The sequence below is a fragment of the Psammomys obesus genome, unplaced genomic scaffold, assembly GCF_907164565.1.
Source record: "Psammomys obesus unplaced genomic scaffold, mPsaObe1.curated_primary_1811, whole genome shotgun sequence".
NCBI lineage: Eukaryota > Metazoa > Chordata > Mammalia > Rodentia > Muridae > Psammomys > Psammomys obesus.
In genome coordinates this window covers 2,488,889-2,501,246 of record NW_026594184.1, presented here as the reverse complement: position 1 = coordinate 2,501,246, position 12,358 = coordinate 2,488,889, and the positions used below count along the sequence as shown (strand labels likewise).

Sequence of the window (12,358 nt, the reverse complement as noted above, 5' to 3'; positions counted from 1 at the left end):
CATCATAGATTTCTCCTAAATGTGGGCTGGGTTTTTTTTAACTTTTTAGTAAATGTATTTTGAAGATCTGATGAGTAAATATTTTGAATTCTATGCTCTTCACAGATTAGTTATTTCAATACCACAAAATCATTTTGAATATAATATAAATCTAATTAAAGATTAATAAAACTTTTCAAACTTTCTTTTGATTGGCATTTAAGTGATATATCATTTTCATTCTTTGAAAATATTCATTTTCAAATGAATAGAAAATATTCATTTCTATTCTGAAGCAGCTTCTACTTTTAATACTTGAACTTGGGGCAGCTGTCACTGCTAATCCGGTAATCCACAGCCATTCGTGCCTAGGCGCCAAGATGAAGTTCAATCCCTTCATAACCTCTGACCGAAGCAAGAACCACAAGTTGCACTTCAATGCACCCTGTCACATCTGGAGGAAGATCATGTCTTCCCCTCTTTCCAAAGTGCTGAGACAGAAGTATAATGTTCACTCTATGCCCATTCAAAAGGCTGATGAAGTTCAGGTCGTCCATGGACACTAGAAATGCCAGCAGATTGGAAAAGTGGTCCAGGTATACAGGATGAAGTATGTCATCTACACTGAGTGAGTGCAGCGAGAAACAGCCAATGGCATGACCATCCACGTGGACATCCACGCCAGCAAAATGGTTATCACCTGGCTAAAGCTGGACAAAGATCGCAAGAAGATCCTGGAAAGGAAAGCCAAGTCTCAACAAGTTGGAATGGAGAAGGGCAAATACAAGGAAGAAACAGTTGAGAAGATGCAGGAGTAGAAGTGTCTCTCACACAACTTTCATTAAAGACTGTTTCCATAGATAGATAGATAGACAGACAGACAGACAGATAGATACTTGAAGCTGGATTTGCTACTTTATCAAACGTGACAATCCTATATTTTACATAGAGTATTTATATCTTTAATTTTTTAACAGTATCTTTTTATTCTTTTAAAATATCCTAGAACCCCTGCACAGATGTAGTCCATGGCAGTTCCGTGTCCAAGTGGGTTCCATAGTAATGGGAAGAGGGACTGTCTCTGACATAATCTGATTGGCCTGCTCTTTGATCACCTCCCCCTGAGGGGGGAGCAGCATTACCAGGCCACAGAGGAAGGCAATGCAGCGAGTCCTGATGGGACTCATTTGATGTTTCTCTCCTGTTGGATCTATTTCCATCATCTATATTTTTATTTTCTATTAATATGCTTGGTTTTTGTTTTTATACTTTTTATGCTGATTTCTCTTGAGGTGAAGAATCTGTGAATGATTGCATTTTAAATCTGTGGATTAATTAATTCATAACTGCTATATGCTGCTTTGTTATTTTACTAGTTCCTTTAAGGGTAATCACATATAACTTTATCTTCACCAAAGATACTTTCAAGCACTGTTTCAAATGTGTTCAAAATTGAACAACTTCTGGGCATAGTGGTGCACACCTTTAATCCCAGCATCCAAAAGGCAGAGGGATGGGGATTTCTGTGAATTCAAGACCAGCCTAGCCTACACAGTGTTCCATAACAGCCATTACTACATAGACAGACGTGTCTCCAAAAAATATGAACATATGAAATGTCTGGTGTGAGTTAAGACCCTTATACATCCATATATTTTATCCCAGATTTCATAATGCTAATGTCAGATATGTTATTGCTTTTTATTATTTATTATTTTTATTGAAAATTGAGTCTTTTCTCATATAATACATATGGACCACAGTTTCCCCTGCCACCACTCCTCTCAGCTACTCCTTCCCCTTCCCCAGATCCAGCCCCCCTCTGTTTCCTCTTCAGAAAACAGCAGTCCTCCAAAAGATGATAGCCAAACAGGTCAAAACAAGAGACAATAAGACAAGGTGAAATCCCTCATAATGAGGCTGGACAAGGCCACTCAGTCAGAGGAAAACAGTCTCAAGAGCAGGCAAGTATCAGAGACACACCCACTCCCACTGTTACGAACGCCACAAAACACGAAGCTAAACAACCAGAACATATACACAGAGGACCTGGTGCAGCCCCATGCAGGCCTTGTGTTTGCTGCTTCAATCTCTGTGAGCCTATGTGAGCCCTGCTTAGATGATTTGGTTGGCCATGCTCTCCTGGTGTCCTCCATCCCCTCTGACCCCTACAGTCTTTTCTTCCCTGTTTTCCATGGGGTTCCGAGGGTCCCAATGGAGACCTCCAATTTAGAGACTCCTCATAATGTCTGGCTGTGCACTTGCTCGCATCTGCTGCTGGAGGAAGCCTCTCCGATATTGACTGTTACAAGTACCGATCTCTGAGTATAACAGAATATTATTAGGAATCATTTCATTGATTTGTTATTGTTGTTGTTAGTTTTTTAGACCAGTCTTATTTGGTTCTACCCTAGGTTTCTGGGCTATCCAGGCTCTGGTTCCTGGCCATCCAAGCAATGTAAGACATGAGCGCCCTCTTGTGGTATGGACTTCAGGTTAAAGGAAACATTGGCTGGCTACTTGCACAAGTTTTGTGCCAATCATTGTTGCTACACATCTTGCAGGTAGGACAGATTGTAGGTGGAGGGTTTCTGGCTGGATTGGTGTCCAGGTTTCTCTTTCTGAAGCCTGTAGAGAACCTTCTTGTGCCAACGAGACTAGAACGTAGGAGTGAAAGCTCCATGACACCACCAGCTCAACCTTTCTATGTTCAATGATCTGTGTAGATGTTGTCCTCAGCTCTAGCTGTCAGTTTTCAGAGAAGAACCTTTTATCCTAACATCAACCTAGGTTGTTTAGGTAATCTTCATAAGACCTCCTCAGCCAATAACTCAAGGGAATGTAACCCACTCCCACCACTGGAAGCCTTGCCTGGCTACAAAGTATGGCCCATTCATACTCTGTATCTTCCATTACTAGGAGTACTCACTAGATCACCCTCAAAGAGTCCAGGAAGTTTCCACTGCACTAGGTTTCCACATCACCTCACTATGCTCCCCAATCCTAGCTGCCCCCCAACGTTGCTTAATCCTTCCTGCTCCCATCCTCATCCACCCCCAAAATTTAATCTATTTCCCCTTTCCAAAGAGGTTCATGTGTCCCCCCCTAGAACCTTCCTGTTTGCCTAAACTTTCTGGGTCTGTGGATTGTAGCTTGATTATCATTCACTAAATAGGCATTATCCACTTCTAAGTGAATATTTAGTGCCATATTTGTATTTCTGAGTTGGGGTTACCTCACCCAGAATAATTTTTTTAGTTGCATCCATTCGCCTGAAAATTTTATGATGTCATTTTATTTTAACAGCTGAGTAATACTCCATTGTGTAAATGTACCACATTTTCTCTATCCATTCTTCAGTCGAGGGGCTTCTGGATTGTTACCAGTTTTTCGCTATTTTGAAGTTCCAAAGAACATGGTTGAGTAAGTGTCTTTGAGGTAAGATGCAACATTCTTTGGGTTCCCAAGAGTGGTAGAGCTGGGTCTTGAGGCTGACCAATTCTCAACTTTCTGAGAAACTGCCATATTGATTTCCATAGTGGCTTTACAAGTTTGCCTTCCCATCAGCAATGGAGGAGTGTTACACTTGGACTTGAGTTTTGTGCAGGGTGATAAATATGAATTTATTTGCATTCTTCTAAATGACAATATACAATTTAACCAGCAACCATTTGCTGAAAGTGCTTTTTTTTTTCCATTGTGCATTTCTGCCTTCTTTACCAAAAATCAGGTATGTATAAATGTGTGGGTTCATTTCTGGGTCTTAAATTGATTCTATTGATCAACCTGTCTTTATGCTAATACTATGAGTTTTTATTACTATAACTCTGTACTACAACTTGAAACCAGGGATGGTGAAACCTCCAGAAGTAGTTATTTGTTTTATTGTCCAGGATTCTTTTAACTATCCTGGTTTTTTTTGTTTTTCCATATGAAGTTAAGAATTGTCCTCTCAAGATCAACAAAAAGAATTACAGACCAACTTCCCACATAGATGCAGAAATATTATATAAAATGCTCACAAAGCGAATGCAAAAGGATATCAAAAAGATCATCTACCATGAGCAAGTACACTTCATCTCAGAGATGCAGGTATGGTTTAACATATAGAAATCAGTCAATGTAATTCACCATATGAATAAGAAAAATCTGCATGATCATCTCATTAGATGTCAAAAAAAAAAAAGAAAGAAAAAGAAAAAAAACATTAACAAAATCCAACATCTTTTCATGATAAAAGTCTTGGAGAGATTAGAGATACAAGGGAGAAACCTAAACATAATAAAGGAAGTTTACAGCAAGACCATAGCCAACATCAGTTTAAATGGAGAGAAACTCAAAGCAATTCCACTAAAATCAGAGACAAGACAAAATTCTCCACTCTCTCTATATCTATTCAATATAGTACTCGGAGTCTTAGCTAGAGTAATAAGACAAGTAAAGGGGGTAGAGGAGACACAAATGGGAAAGGAAGAAATCAAAGTAATGTTATGATAAAATACATAAGTGACCCTAAAAATTCCTCAAGAGAACTCTTACAGCTGAAAAACACTTTTAGCAAAGTGGCTGAATACAAGATTAGCTCACAAAACTCAGTAGCCCTCCTATATACAAATGACAAATGGACTGACAAAGAAATCAGAGAAACAACACCCTTCTCAATAGCCTCAAATAACAGTAAATATCTTGGGGTAACTCTAGCTAAGCAAGTGAAAGATTTGTAAGACACAAGTTTTTGAAGAAAGAAACTGGAGAAAGTATCAGAAGATCGAAAGATCTCTCGTGCTCATGGATCAATGGAATTAACATAGTAAAAATGGCCACTCTATGCGCCTAGTTCTGCAACAACTTAATGTGACAGGGCAGGTTTTTTTTTTCCATGGGGGACCTCCACCTTCTCTGAGGAGGAGAGGGGAGAATAGAGGGGAATTATGTGTGATGGGGGCTAAGAGGAGAGAAGGGGGCTGTAATCGGGATGGAAAGTGAATAAATATTTTTTTTAAAAAAGAAACACAATCACGCACAAATGGCCATCCTATCAAAAGCAATCTACAGATCCAATGCAATCCCTATCAAAATTCTAACACAATTCTTCACAGACTTTGAAAAGTTAATTCTCAACTTCATACAGACATGTTGCTTCTACCTATGACATAGACTCAGTAACATATACATACCTTTAGGCAACTATTTTAAGGAGTAAATAGGCAACAGGAAAACCTAAGGCAGCTAAACCACATGTTTAAATTTAGTTTGGGAGCTATCTGTCTTTTTCTGTGGATCTGTTTCCCTTTAGATCCATTCGCCTGCCCCCTGCAGCACTTCCATAGGTGGACAGATATGCTCCCCTTTGCCAGTTAGATCTTGCTGTTATGTCCACTTGTTCGGCATGTCTCCACTGAGAGACCCATTACCATCCTTATCTTTATTGCTCTGAGCTTATCATATTATTTTCTCAACCAAGCACCTTTATTTTTAAATTTTAAACAATTTATTATTATTATTATTATTATTATTATTATTTAAATTATATAAAATGTTCCACTTTGTATCCCAGTTGTAGCCCCTTCCCTCATCTCCTCCTAGTCCCATCCTCCTTTCTCTTCCCTACCTATGTCCCTCTCATAGTCCACTGATAGGGGAGGTCCTCCTCCCCTACTATCTGATCCTAGCCTATCAGGTTTAATCAGGACTGTCTGGATCTTTCTCATGTCCTAGAAAAACCACCTCACTGGGGGAGGTGATCAAAGAGCAGGTAATTAAGTTCATTTCAGAGACAGTCCTTGTTCCTCTTACTAGGGAATCCCTAATTGGAGACTGAGCTACCTATGAGCTACATCTGAGCAGGGGTTCTAGGTTATATCCATACATGGTCCTTGGTTGGATCATACATGGTCCTTAGTTGCAGGACCCCCTAGACCCTGCTATTTTGGCTTTGTTTTATTTTTCTATCTAGCTATGTGCCTTAGTCAGGTTTCCTTCTTGTCCCTTGTGCTTAAAGTTTGTGGCACTTGAATCTGTGAGTTTGTAATTTTGATCAGATATGGATTTTAAAAGACATTTTAATTCAAATATTGCCCTTAGAAGGGGATGCTAAACGCCCTTGTCTCGGGGTCACTGGCGTTTTAATTGTCGATATTGTTCTCCCTGTATGTTTCATTTTGATACTCTTTACTGCTGGGTCTTCAGGTTCATGATTCCTTTGTCATGTCTGAAATTACCCAGTATCTTTTTTTGTCTTTCATATTATAATTTTCATCACCATTCCAGTAAGTTTATTTAGGTCGGTTTTATATCTTCCATGTCTCTACCCTTTTGAAAATATTTATAGTTAGTAGTTTTAATTTCCCCTTTCTTCTAAAAGAACCATTTCTACTTTCTTTCTAAAGCAACTGTGCTAGAGTCACATCAGGGTCAGTTGATTTCCCTTCATTCTGGGATATATTTCGACTGCATCTTTGAATATATGAAAAGTTTTCATTGGACACCAGATGGTGTGACTTTTATCTTATTGGATATGGGCTATTTTTATACTTGACCATCTCTCATTCTTTACTGTGATGCCCTCTAGGAAGAGATCAATGGATTTTTGGGTGACACCAGAACCACATTGAGTGTATAAGAGTAATTATTCTCCACTCCTGAAACAGGAATATTTGGGGTGTTCTACCGGACATACCTGCTCCTTTAGTAAGTGCTGGCTGCTGGGAGTAGGTGCTGCTCTCTGTTTCCTTTAGTGTACTTGGGTTGCTGGTAGGGTTTGAAAGTTCAGTGTCTCCCACAGGCACTTTTGCTTGAATACTTAGTCCCTAGCAGGTGGCACTGTTGTGGGATGTTGTAGAGCAAGGCAGGTAGATCTTAAGGACATGGACCACTTAAGGTTATGCTTACCCCTGATTTGGATCTGTATGCTTTGCATCCTATTCCACTGCCATATGAGGAGCCTCTTTTACTCACTGTGGCCACTCTTAACAACACTGTGCCTGTCCATCATGATGGGCCTGTCCATCATGATGGTACTGTGTGGCTCTACTTCTCCTGGAGACACATGACAGGCCAAAGTGTGGGTAAGAAGTTATTTAATCAAGAGTCCAGAATGATGAATTTGAGATAAATATTAGTAATATCATGGCTTACAGTCACATTTTCTTGGGAGGGATTTTTATCTTGTGAAACATTTGTGAATCAGGGAGTAGATGCTTTTATTTTATAGATAAATGATTTGTGTGTTGCTTGTTACAAATAAAGGTGGCTTTAAACAGAAAAAAAGTTATTTACATGAACATGGATGATTCAAAAGCAGCTCCATCACAGAAAATCTCACTCCATTATGATGACTCTAGAAACCTGCATCTCTGGAGGTGGTGGATGACTGGAAAGAATTATTGTTTTTCAGGCCCAACAGGGCTGAAGCACACATGAACTACAGAAATAGAGACTGCATGCATAAGATCTGAATGAGCTCAAGCCAGATAAAATCCCAGCATGGAGGAGGAGAAGTGTACACAAAGGTTAATACCTAGCCAAGTAGCTCCCTCTGATTGGAGAGGGAGAACCACTTTTCTCAGTGGAGTGACATTGAGTATATCAAACACACCCAGAAAAGGCCCCATATTTGGTGACTGGGCAAATTAAATAGGAATCCATGTTGGAATTTGTTTTTCTTATTTTTACTTATAAATGTACTATTTTTGTTTGAAACAAGAAAAGGAACATGACTTTGAGTTGCGGGAGAATCTGGGAGTAGTTGGGGAAGAGAAAATAAGATCAAAATATATGAAAATATTTTAAAAGAAAAATATTAAAAGTAAAATGTTCATGTTGAGGCAGGGCGGGGGAGACAGCTTTTACACAGTAGCTGAATCTAAATGGTGGCTCACGACTGCCTGGTATTCTAGCTCCAAGGGATCCAACACCCTTTTATGACCTCCATGGGCACATGCACAGACATACATGCAGGTAAAACACCCAGGCACATGAATTTAAAATAAATAAAAACTTTAAAAATCATAAGAGCTGTCTGTTGGACTGGATAGTGCTCTGAGGGATTACAAGTGTACACTGCTCTTGCAGTTGCCCCGAGTACAGTCTGCACTGCCTACTGACAGCCGTCTATAACACTGAGGCCAGCCTGGCCTATTTAGCCTTGGTAAAGAGCAAGACTCAGAGCACACACACACACACACACACACACACACACACACACACACACATGCACGCGTGCACGCACCTCTCTTCACATAGTCTGTACATTTATATACTTATTTCACCATTACAGTGACCCCATGCTATAAGTATTGTTGTTATCCCCATCACACACAAGAAGAGACAAAGCAAGGCCCAGAGAGGCTGAGTAACTAGCTCTCAAGTCACACGGCAACTAAGATGCCAACCATGACTTCAGCCATGCCTCCAGTAATCCAGGTCATTGTGAGATCACTGGGCCCCCAGTCTGTTACCATATGGAGGAGGCAATAAATACAGGAAAATGAGGACTATCCACAGATGGCAAATTCATAGCTCCTTCGCCTAGGGGATAGCAATTACTGACTCTCCACTCTGATTTAGAAGGGAATCAGAAAGTGAAGGCAGGAGAACTCAGGTGGGTCAGATACTGGTTTACAGAGAGGAGTGTATGAAAAAGAGATGACGGCAAGGCACGGGGCCACTACTTTGTCTGCAGCCCTAATTTCAAGCAGTGGACCAGGACAAAAGTCTACCTGTGTATGGAAAGGTTGGCCCAGCCTGGAAAGAACAATTACAACCTTCCAGGATCTGTCGGCATCTAGTGGTCGAGGATGTGCATGACATCTAACAAGAAAGGCGTTCTTGTGGCCCAGCAGTGGGGATAATCAGGACCCTAGATTCTTCTTGCCTCGGAGTTTATCTGTGTCCAGAGGGAAAATACGGCCAGGGATGTGAGAACAAGATCCCGAGTCAAAGCGAGAAGCTGCTCTGCTGTGCTTCCTGGCAACTGTGGTCAGGTTATCCACAACGAATGCACACAATGTGATGTCACAAAGCTCCAGAAAAATCAGAGCTGGAGAGCCATGAGTTTTTGTCCCGAGAAGAGTCCGATCATCCACCAGTGTCTTCAGCAGCCATGGCCATGTGGAGATAGAACCCACTGGCAGGGCCTTAGGCCTGAGCTCTCAGCTCACTACTCTGGACATCTTTCCTGGTGCTAGATGGACACCCCCAGGATTCAGAGGGCCTGACAGGCCCAGCTATGTTGGGACCATCGTTTTCACTTGGCCTAAGGGACTGGCTGCACACTGAATCGATTTTTCCTCTGTTCAGCAGCCTCAGGGCCCCTTCTCTGGCCCAAATGCTCCTCATTCTCACCCTTCAGGTTTAAGGTCTGAGGACTCTGCTTCCTCCCCATCCTGAAGCCCCCATTCCCTACTGCAGTCTCTCAGTTAGGTGTCTTTCCCCATCACCACTAACATACATGAGGCTGTAGAGTGTGCCTCAGCCAGACCAACTCATTGTGTCCCGGAGACCCAGGTAGGCTGTGTTGACCATTTCTGCATTAGGGGCTTTATTGTGGGTCAGGTCTGGAAACACTAAAGGCACACACAGTTGACTGACACATGCTGGGGGACATGAGCAGGAAGAAACTTCCTGATGGCTAGAGTCACCGTGGATGGTACAGTTGCATCATCTCTTTTGACTCATCATGATGCTTGAAAGCCTTTGTTGGCTGTTCCTATCTACTTTCTTCTCTGAGGGTTGTTTCACTGTCCCCAGAGGAGCTGAGGGTTAACCATTATCTGAGCCAGCTATCAGAGTGTGAGTTTGACACCTCCCTGTCTTCATTGTGCTGTAGTGATCTTTAGAAAAGGACTCAGAAAGACTTAGCATTTGGAATGTGATGGCAATGGCCAATGAAACTGTTAGGCATAAGGTGAGCTCTGGGAGAGGCCATAGAACAATGGGTAGGCAGCTTAAGGTCCCTTAATTGCAAAAAAGTGGTGGTCAAGTTATAAAGTTAATGGCCAGCTTGGGACCTTCAGAACAGGATGTGACTGACAATAGGGGATGGTGAACCATATTAGCTAGAATTATCAATGGCAGGCTCTTTAACCTCCCCCCTCCCCACAAATGAGGACTTTACAGCCAGTCCTGAAGACACCTGATAAATCAGGGTCAGATGAAAGGGGAGGAGGTCCTCCCCTATCAGTGGACTTGGAAAGGGGCAGGGAGGAGATGAGGGAGGAAGAGTGGTATGGGGGGGGGGAATGAGGGAGGGGAATACAGCAGGGATACAAAGTTAACAAACTATAACTAATATTAAAAAATAAAAATTAAAAAAAAAACCAACCTCAAGACTTCCTTTGTATGGTAGCATCATGCACAGGGTGATCTTGCCTTTTCCCCTAGTAAATTTTCAGTTTCAGCTTTGTCTTTTGTATCTATCTTCCTTTTTCCTTCCTTCCCTTCTTTTACTTTTCTTTCTTTCTTTCTTTCTTTCTTTCTTTCTTTCTTTCTCTCTCTCTCTCTCTCTCTCTCTCTCTTTCTTTCTTTCTTTCTTTCTTTTTCTTGACCGCATTTCTCTGAGTAGACGTGGGCTGTGTTGGAACTCTCTTTCTATATGAGACTGGTCTCAAGCTCAGAGAGCCATCTGCCTCTTCTTCAAGAGTGCCACGATCAAAGGCAAGCACCACCATGGCTGGTATACTGCAGCCTCTTCTTAAACCCCTATACATATTCTTGCATCTTACACATCTAATTAGAGAAGACTGAATTCTGGGTAATCTTGGCTTCTGAGAAAAGCACACCGCTTTCCTAGAAGTGCACATTACATCCTGGGGGAAGCAAAAATTAGGAATGGCCAGAAAAAAGAGAAAAGTAGGCCCTATGCCTGCTTGGGCCTCTTCTTCTTGCCTTGGCCAGCGTTGTTCTTTGCTTCTTCTCTTGCTTTGACTATGTTCTTGACTAGCTGATCTACTAATGTGTCCTGTCTGAATTTTCCTTTTCAAGAGCAAAAGAAAATTAAGAAAGAGAAAAATGAACAAACAAATAAGCAAACTGCTGCTAAGGTCAAGACCAGGGAAAATAGAGGCCCTCTTCCTCTTCATAACAAAACCAGTGAGGTAAATGGAAGTAGGAAACACAAGTTCACTATGTTCACTAGTCTCGCCTGATTTCTTTACATTGATTCCTGGCCTTCCTCTCAGGCTAATGAAATTAGCCTTTGGACATAAGGTCCAGAACACACTCTGTCTCTGTCTCTGTCTCTGTCTCCGCCTCTGTCTGTCTGTTTGTCTGTCTCTTTATCTCTCTCTCTCTCTCTCTCTCTCTCTCTCTCTCTCTGTGTGTGTGTGTGTGTGTGTGTGTGTGTGTGTTTGTAGTTAATCTCCTTGTATGATTTCAATGTGTGTCCAAGAATGAGAACCAGGTGATCAGATGGATGTGTGTGCAGGTGCATGAGCATTCATGTGGTGGTCCAGGGACAACTTTGGGTGTGTTTTCTCAGATGCTGTCTACTTTTTTCTGAGGCTGAGTCTCTCACTGGCTGGAAACTCACAAACTATAGCAAGCTGTCTGGACCATGAACCCGTGTCTCCCCCTCTTTTCTGCTGGGATTCCAAGTGCAGGATTCAAAAGATGGTCTTTTTTATATAGGTTCTAGGGCTTAAACTGAGGTCCTCAGGCTTGGAAAGCATACATCTTGCTGACTGAGCTATCTTCCTAGACCATCAGATGAAATGTTTAATTGCAGTACAAGATATGTACCGAGAAATGTGTTTCAAAGTGTGTGTACTCTAAAACCATTAACTTAGACCCTGAGTGCTAGTTCATGAATGTTTCCTGAAGAGACATGAACAAACATCAGATAGGGCTCCAGCACACCAAGGTATTATTCCACCAAAGGCCAACTTATGAGCCAATGAGCTTATAAGTTACAGCGAACAGACAAGGGATTGCTTTACAGGAGCACTGGTGACCTCAAAGTGGCAACTGCACCACAGATGATGGATGGCTTCCCTATAGCTGCACAGATGGACGTGCCTACCCTGCCCCCACCAGTCGACGTTCCACACTCGATATACTCTAGTGTCTCCAGAGAGTATCCACTACATTCAGCTGGGACAGAATTACACACAGCTGGGAAGGAGGTGCAGCCAGGAAAGTCTGGATTCTCTAATGGCAGCTCTCCTCCCACACACCCACACACCCTTCTATAAAGAAACAGCAGCAGGCAGATAGGTGGCAGGAGTGTATGAGGAAGCAGGCTGAGTGAGCCATGGAGAGCACACCAATAAGCAGCATTCCTCCATGGCCTCTGCTTTGTTTCCTACTTCTGGTTCCCTACCTTGAGTTACCTTCATGGTGCACTACAGCTGTAAGCTGAAATTAACCCTTTCCTCTCAAG

General features: G+C 41.9%; 1 pseudogene; it reads left to right on the top strand.

Moving 5' to 3' along the window:
- The first annotated feature begins 359 nt into the window (after positions 1-359).
- Positions 360-797, top strand: LOC129684840 (60S ribosomal protein L26-like; annotated as a pseudogene).
- Positions 798-12,358: the final 11,561 nt, after the last annotated feature.